At 41.2% G+C, this 7,384-nt stretch overlaps 1 long non-coding RNA gene across 1 annotated transcript; it reads right to left on the bottom strand.

The window, feature by feature from the left end:
• Positions 1-4,242: 4,242 nt before the first annotated feature.
• On the bottom strand, positions 4,243-5,213 carry LOC128869223 (uncharacterized). Its single transcript, XR_008455239.1, has 2 exons — positions 5,002-5,213; positions 4,243-4,936 (listed from the first exon to the last, which is right to left on the bottom strand). It is a non-coding gene; the product is annotated as an uncharacterized LOC128869223 (long non-coding RNA).
• Positions 5,214-7,384: the final 2,171 nt, after the last annotated feature.

Raw genomic sequence — 7,384 nt, forward strand, 5'->3', positions numbered from 1 at the left:
TTTGGGCCTGTGGAGGAAATACCCTGCAGGACAAACCGCACACCGATAGTGATTACTATACCCGAGCAAAAATATGTGGCATCTATTTTTACAGTTGCTACGCGCCACCGAAACTGACGCAAGTAGAGTTCGAAAACCTACTGGATGAACTTGTGCAAAACGCTCGTGGTACCACACCAAACGTGATTGCGGGTGATTTCAATGCGTGGGCCTTGGAATGGGGTAGCAGATACACCAATAAAAGGGGAGATGCCTTGATTAAGGCATTCTCACTGCTTGATGTGGCTCTGCTAAGCACTGGGGGAAAAAACACCTTCGAAGTGAATGGTCGTGCATCAATAATTGACATCACTTACGCCAGCAGGGCTCTAGTACGGTCAGCAAGCTGGCAAGTGAGTGATTTTTACACAGGCAGTGACCACCTTGCCATTAAGGTGGACTTTTCGCATGGAAAAAAAGATGTACAGAAAAAACAGAATAAGGGTTGGAGGGTGGAGACGCTTGATGAAGAAATGTTCCAAATCATGCTAGAGAAGAACCCAACTAGCACCAACGATGTGGATCTACAGGCGGAGCTGCTAGTAAAACATGTCAGCAGAGCTTGCGATGCCGCTATGTGCAGGAAAAGACAGAGCGCTCCCAGAAAGCCTGTATACTGGTGGAACGAGGAGATCAGCACCCTAAGAAGCGAATGCAAAAAAGCAAGGCGCCTTTCCCAAAGGAGTTATGGGCTGGCAGAACACTACAGGCTCCGCGAGAACTATAAAAAGAAGCGGAAACAATTAAAGAAAGCCATTAAAAGCAGCAAGGCAGCCAGCTTTAAAGAACTGTGCCAGAATGTGGACGAAAACTCGTGGGGTGATGGCTACAAACTCGTTATGGCCAAGGTCAAAGGAGGTAGAGGACAGGCGCCAACTTGCCCCATTCTTTTAGAAAAGATTGTACAGACACTCTTTCCAAAGCAAGACATGCAACCAAGCCAGACCCAGTTCCACGCAGCAGAAAATAGTGTCACAATCAGTGAAGCAGAGGTGATTTTGGCGACGGAAAGTTTCGGTAATGATAAAGCTCCTGGACCTAACGGCATTCCGAACAAGGCGCTGAAGATCGCTGTCAGGCGCAACGCAAAGCCACATGCAGAACACTTCACCAAGTGTATAAATGAAGGCATGTTTCCGAAAGTATGGAAGAAGCAACAACTAGTCCTACTTCAGAAACCAAATAAGCCAGCGGGTGAACCAAGTTCTTATCGGCCACTCTGCATGATAGATACTATGGGTAAAATCCTGGAGAAACTAATCTGCACGCGCCTGGAACAGCACCTGGAGAAAGTGCCGGCTGAGCTATCCGAACATCAGTTTGGTTTCCGAAAAGGTCGTTCAACCATCGGTGCCGTCAGGAGGGTGACAAACATTGCAAGTAAGGCTATTGAGGGTGACAGGTGGATGCATGGTGATAAAGAATACTGTGCAGTTGTCACACTGGATGTCAAGAACGCCTTCAACTCGGCATACTGGCCCCATATTATAAAGGCTCTTGAAGAGAAAAAAACGCCAGCATACTTAGTACGGGTTATAAACAGTTATCTGTCGGAAAGAGTACTTCTGTACAATACAGATGAAGGCCCAAAGAGATATGCAGTGACGGGCGGAGTACCGCAGGGTTCTGTACTGGGCCCGATGCTATGGAATGTATTATATGATGGGGTACTGCAACTCCCAATGCCGAGGGAAGTGCAAATAATAGGATATGCAGACGACATTGCGTTGACCATAGTCGCCAAAACAATCCCTCAGATTCAGAGTATCTGCAGCGAGGCAACAACAAAGGTCAAGCAATGGTTAACGGCGGTTAAACTCCAGCTAGCCGGGCAAAAAACAGAAGCAGTTCTCATTACGAGTAGAAAAAAGTTAGAAACGACCACACTAAACATTGATGGGTTCAACGTCACAACACAGGCGGCACTACGATATTTGGGTGTAATGGTCGATGCTCGACTAAGCTACAGGGAGCACATTAAAAAAGCATGCGGAAAGGCAGCCATGGTGACGGCGGCACTGTCAAGAATTATGGCCAACATCGGTGGTCCTACTCAGAGTAGAAGAGCGCTCCTGGCTAAAGTTACCCAGTCTACACTCATGTATGCAGCACCCATATGGGGTAAAGCCCTGATACAGAAAACATATGCGAAAAAGGCTTTCAGGACAGTGTCGTTTGAAGCAGTATGTGTCATATCGGGTATCATGCCACCAGACATAATGGCCTCTGAACTGGGTAGAGTGTACGACAAAGCCAAAAGCCTAAACAGGCGATTAACGGCGGAAGAGCGTAAAGAAGAAAGACGGGGGAGCATAATTGCGTGGCAAAATCGCTGGGACCTAGCGACAAAAGGGAGATGGACGCATAAACTTATCAGAAGCGTACAGGCTTGGGTTGAGAGAGGACATGGTGACACAGATTACTATCTCACACAGTTCCTGACGGGGCATGGATGCTATAGAGTATCTCCAAAGACTCGGCCACGAGGACGCAGCTGACTGCTCGTTCTGCGGCAACGGTAGTGAGAACGTGGAACATGTCTTCCTCTCCTGCCCGAGATACGCATCTGAAAGAAGGTGCATTGAAGAAATCATAAAAGAAAAAATAGCCCCGGGCAACATTGTAGATCACATGTTGCAGTCGAAGTTGGTGTGGGCCAAGGTGAAAGAATGGTCCGCAAATGCGTTACAGGAACTGCGGAAGAAGGAATGGGAACGCAGTAAGGAAAGAAGACAAAGAAGTAATGAAGGGTAGACGGAGAGAGAAATATAATTGAAGAGCCATAATGGCTAGCTTGGCCCTGCGATGCAATGCTTAAACGGTGGTACCGCAGGGCAAACTAAAGCTACAGAGGTCGGAGTTAGGGTTTAGTACGTAGGGGTACTGTTTCGCAAGTCCAGTTTAAGTAGTAATACTGACTGTGCGTGGTCCCGAATGAGGTGCACCCTTAGCGATCAGTATGAATCGTGCATGCCGTCTGTATTGACGGTATCTATGTAAGATTCCCCCTTCGGATAAAAAAAAAAAAACACGTAGATGGTACATGTACGTACATATGTATGTATGTGCAGATATGTGTGTACCAATATATAGGTAGGAAGCGCGACTATACCGCTACGCTTTAACTACGAAATTCTGTAAAAGAAGCGAATAATGCCGCAAACATTGCTTCTGCACTTAGTAGACTAGAGCTATCGTACCATGCGAATATTTCTTGTTCGTTTTTCCTCCACACAATGCTTACTATTTTTCGATTTTACATATGTAGGAAATGAATGATCTATCTATTGATTATTTGTTTGTTTGTATATTAACTTGTGCTATGAATATTTTTACTTTAAGAAAATATTTCTCAAATGCTTACAATTTCGAAAATTCACTTGATATTTTCTAATGTGTAAGTTGTACGGCGGCTGCCGGAGCCGAATGGGTTGGTTCGTGATTACCATTCGGCAGTGCTGATATGAATAATAGAAATAGTTTTTTCTATAAGCGCTCACAATTCGCAGGTAATGGCAAACCTCCGAGTATATGTATATCTGTCATGAAAAAGCTCTTCGTAAAAAATCGTCTGCCGTTTTGAGGAGGCATAAAGTTGAAGTTCCTGCCATTTGTGAAACAGCATCAAGACGCACCCCGCATTCTCCATTCTTTTTAAAATGCAATACATTTCAATTTTTGCCCTTTATTACCAAATTTGTGAGTGCAGAAATGATTTCTGAGCTGAATTATTAAAACAAACTGTTTAATTTGGTTCAAGTAATCTTCCGACAAAGCTCTCATTTCGGTGAAGCACCCATCTCTAACGAAAGAGTCAATTAAAAAAGGAAAAATAATGAACCTAGCACGTTTGGACAACTTCCTCACTCATTTTGTAAAGTTTTATTGTACGAGTATATGGGTGGGAAAATTAGAGAAAAAATGTCATGCTAAAGTAATGACCAAAAAATAAAAATTGTGTGCAAAACGCTTCCACTGGCATTTTTCACCAGTGTCATATTGTGAATATACATATGTACAAATAATTACAAATTGCATTATAACAGGTGGATTACTCTTTCTACTAATAATTTTTTTACTTCTATTTAGTCCTTGAACAAATTGATAATGAATTATTTTCCTTAATGTCATTCAAATACTTACTATAAAGCAAGAACTCCACGCGTAAATTAAGCTATAACTCAAATAATGAAACCACTTAGCTACTTTCACTGTTTGTTATATTCTTGGTAAAAGCTGATAGATCTACATAGGTACTATCATTTTTCGAGATACGTAGTCTATGGTCTTTAATAGTTTTCAGCAAATCTGTACCACATTAATGAAAAAACTAGCATAACATAAACAATTTACAATTGCTCCTAACTTTGTAATATTTTCTCGAAAGTTTTACTCTTTTTCAGTTAATAAAAATAACATGAATACTAATTGCTGAACATCGATTCGGAAGTTTGTTCATAAACGATTTATAAATAAATTTCTTGGCTTCAATACGCCATTGTTTAGTCTCTTTTTATGATTTTACAAAGAAATAAGAGATTCGTTACTTATCTAAAAGAGAAATACTTAAATCTGATAAGTTTTTTTTTTTTAATTTTTTGATATTCAGTGTGTTGTAATGTACTCAGCAAACTCATCAAAAATACAACATAACCTGATATTGGCAACTACATTAAGTCACACACTCTAAACATAAAATAAAATTAAAATTTTAGTTTAGTTGTTTAAACAAAGTTATAGATAAAAACACCAAAGACCCAGTGAAGAAAGAGCGATACGTGTACACATGTTGATATGATGCAGCATATTAAAAATATCTGAACTCTCCTTTCTTACCCAGATGCTTATTACGAATCCAATCGGTAGTGTCCTGTGATCGGTGCGCTTCGATATTATCCTAAACAAGAAAACATATTTACTGTGAATTTGTTCAACTGCATTATTTTTAAATATTGAATTTACACTTAATAGTGTATCTGCTGCATTCCTTGCTTGGGTATAGTTATTCCCTTGCTGAAGTGATTGAACTTGTTGTTGCCCATAGAATTGATTGCTATTAGACTCGTCACCGTAGTTATATGGCGTAACAATTGTGTGTGGAACATGAGCCACCTGACCTCGTATATTTCGCGCCTTCCACCATTTACGGGTATCCTCTAAGATCTACAAAGAGACAAACTGACATTTAAAAAACTCACAACATATGTGGCAGTGCCTCAAATACGTAGGCATTAATGAGTTTTACCTAGTTGAGAATAATATAATATTGCTAACTAACAGAATTAAGGTGGACCGAATAGATTATGACTTTTACAATACAAGTTTCGAGAACAAAGTTTTTTTTGAAGAAATTATTATTAAAAGTTGACTTCTATTTTTGCATACAAATAATGACGGTTAAAATGTGACTTTAATTTTTTATGAAAGAATAAAAACTTGCTAAACAACAAAAAGACTTTCATTTAACAGAATTAAGAGGGACCAACCAGAATATGACTTTTACGATAAAAGTTTCGAGAAAACATGTATTTTTGAATTTTTATTTTATTTGAAAAGAATTATATTGTAATTATTGTGCATAGCCGAATGGGTTGGTGCGTGACTACCGGAAAGTTTTTTCTAACAGCGGTCGCCCCTCGGCAGGCAATGGCAAGCCTCCGAGTGTATTTCTGCCCCGAAAAAGCTCCTCATAAAAAATATCTGCCGTTCGGAGTCGGCTTAAAGATGTAATTCCCTCCATTTGTGGAACAACATCAAGACGCACACCACAAATAGAAGGAGGAGCTCGGCCAAACACCCAAACAAAGGGTGTAAGCGCCAATTCTATATATATGTATAATTATTGTGCACTATTTAATGTAAGTTTTTGTTTAATTAAAGTTGATATTTTTATCTAAATAAAGCGCGCGGTTTTAATTTGTGATAGAGTAAAAACCGTAGGCAACCTGTCTTTAAGCATTGAGTAAGTAATAAGATAAAGTCTCAATCACTCTATTTTTGGCAAACGGTCATATTGATGCGGTCGATCGGGTGAAAAGAAGAGGAAGTTCATCGCGTTGAGCAGTAGAGGCGAGCAACGGTGCTTTTCTCGTATACACAAAAAGAATGCGACACGAAGCAAATGCGTTTTCAATTTGTCTTTGCCCCAACACAATACTGCAGAACGAAAAAGATGATAAAGGTGAAAACCGCGTTGGTCTAATAATTTCCAGGGGAATGCATAACACCTTTCACTCTTGGAAGTCGGGGAGCCGACATAGACAGTGATCACGAGCTAATTACCGGCGACGTCAAGATCAAGCGGAAATGCAGGAAGAAATCCAACACTCTGCGTAGAAATAAGCGATTCAACGTACAGAAAAGAAATGACAAGCGCCTTTTGCGAGACGCTGTTTACTAATCACAACAACAAAGATTGGGAAGCTACAAATGTCACCCTCAGGCAAATCGCACAAGAGAAAATCGGCACAGTAAAATCCACCTATATCAAAACATGGATCGGTATAGGACATCATTCAGCGCAGAAATCAACTCAAAGAAAGTCATCAGCGATGGTTCTTTTTGGTCAGCCTACACAGAGATGACGAAGCAAATAAAGAAACGATAAGAGCAAAATATATAAAACAGCTGTACCGCGAAATTGGCGGTCTAACCAACCAGCAGAGTAGTATTAACCAATCAATCAGAGATCTGAATGGTGCTTTACTGACATGCAATGATGACCAGGCCCGTAGATAGAAAGAACCGTTTGAAGCTAATAGCAACATCGCTCTCAGCCTTGAGTCTACTTTCGAAATGGAGAGCACAACAATCACCAGCACAATAACAACATCCGGCTCTAGTCCTGATGGCATACAGCCAGAGCTACTGATCGCCAACCTACAAATTTCAGTGGAAATTCTGCATCCTCACATCACGTCCGCCTGGGGCATTGAGAAGCTGCCTCCATCCTGGACAAAAGTCATAATCGTGAAGCTGCCCAAGAAAGGCGATTTGCGTGACTGCAGACAAGGCAAACTTCAATGTATCCAACGCTCCTTAAGGACGAACAAGCTGGATTTCCCCCTCACCGAATCCCTGTTGACCAAGCAAACACTCTTCGCATCATGGTAGAACAATCGGTTGAGTGGCGCTCCCCGTTTTATATGTTGTTCGTCGACTTCAAGAAGGCACTCGACACAATCAATCGTTACTCAATATGTCTGGCTTTGAGTATAAAGGGGGTTCCCGCTAAAATAATTCGCCTCATTAGAGTTCTTTACGAGAACTCCGAACTGGCAGTGCTCCACAACGGCGACATCAGCGAGCCATTCACAACCAACGTCGGCGTAAGGCATGGTTGTCC

This window comes from Anastrepha ludens, chromosome X (genome assembly GCF_028408465.1).
Source record: "Anastrepha ludens isolate Willacy chromosome X, idAnaLude1.1, whole genome shotgun sequence".
NCBI lineage: Eukaryota > Metazoa > Arthropoda > Insecta > Diptera > Tephritidae > Anastrepha > Anastrepha ludens.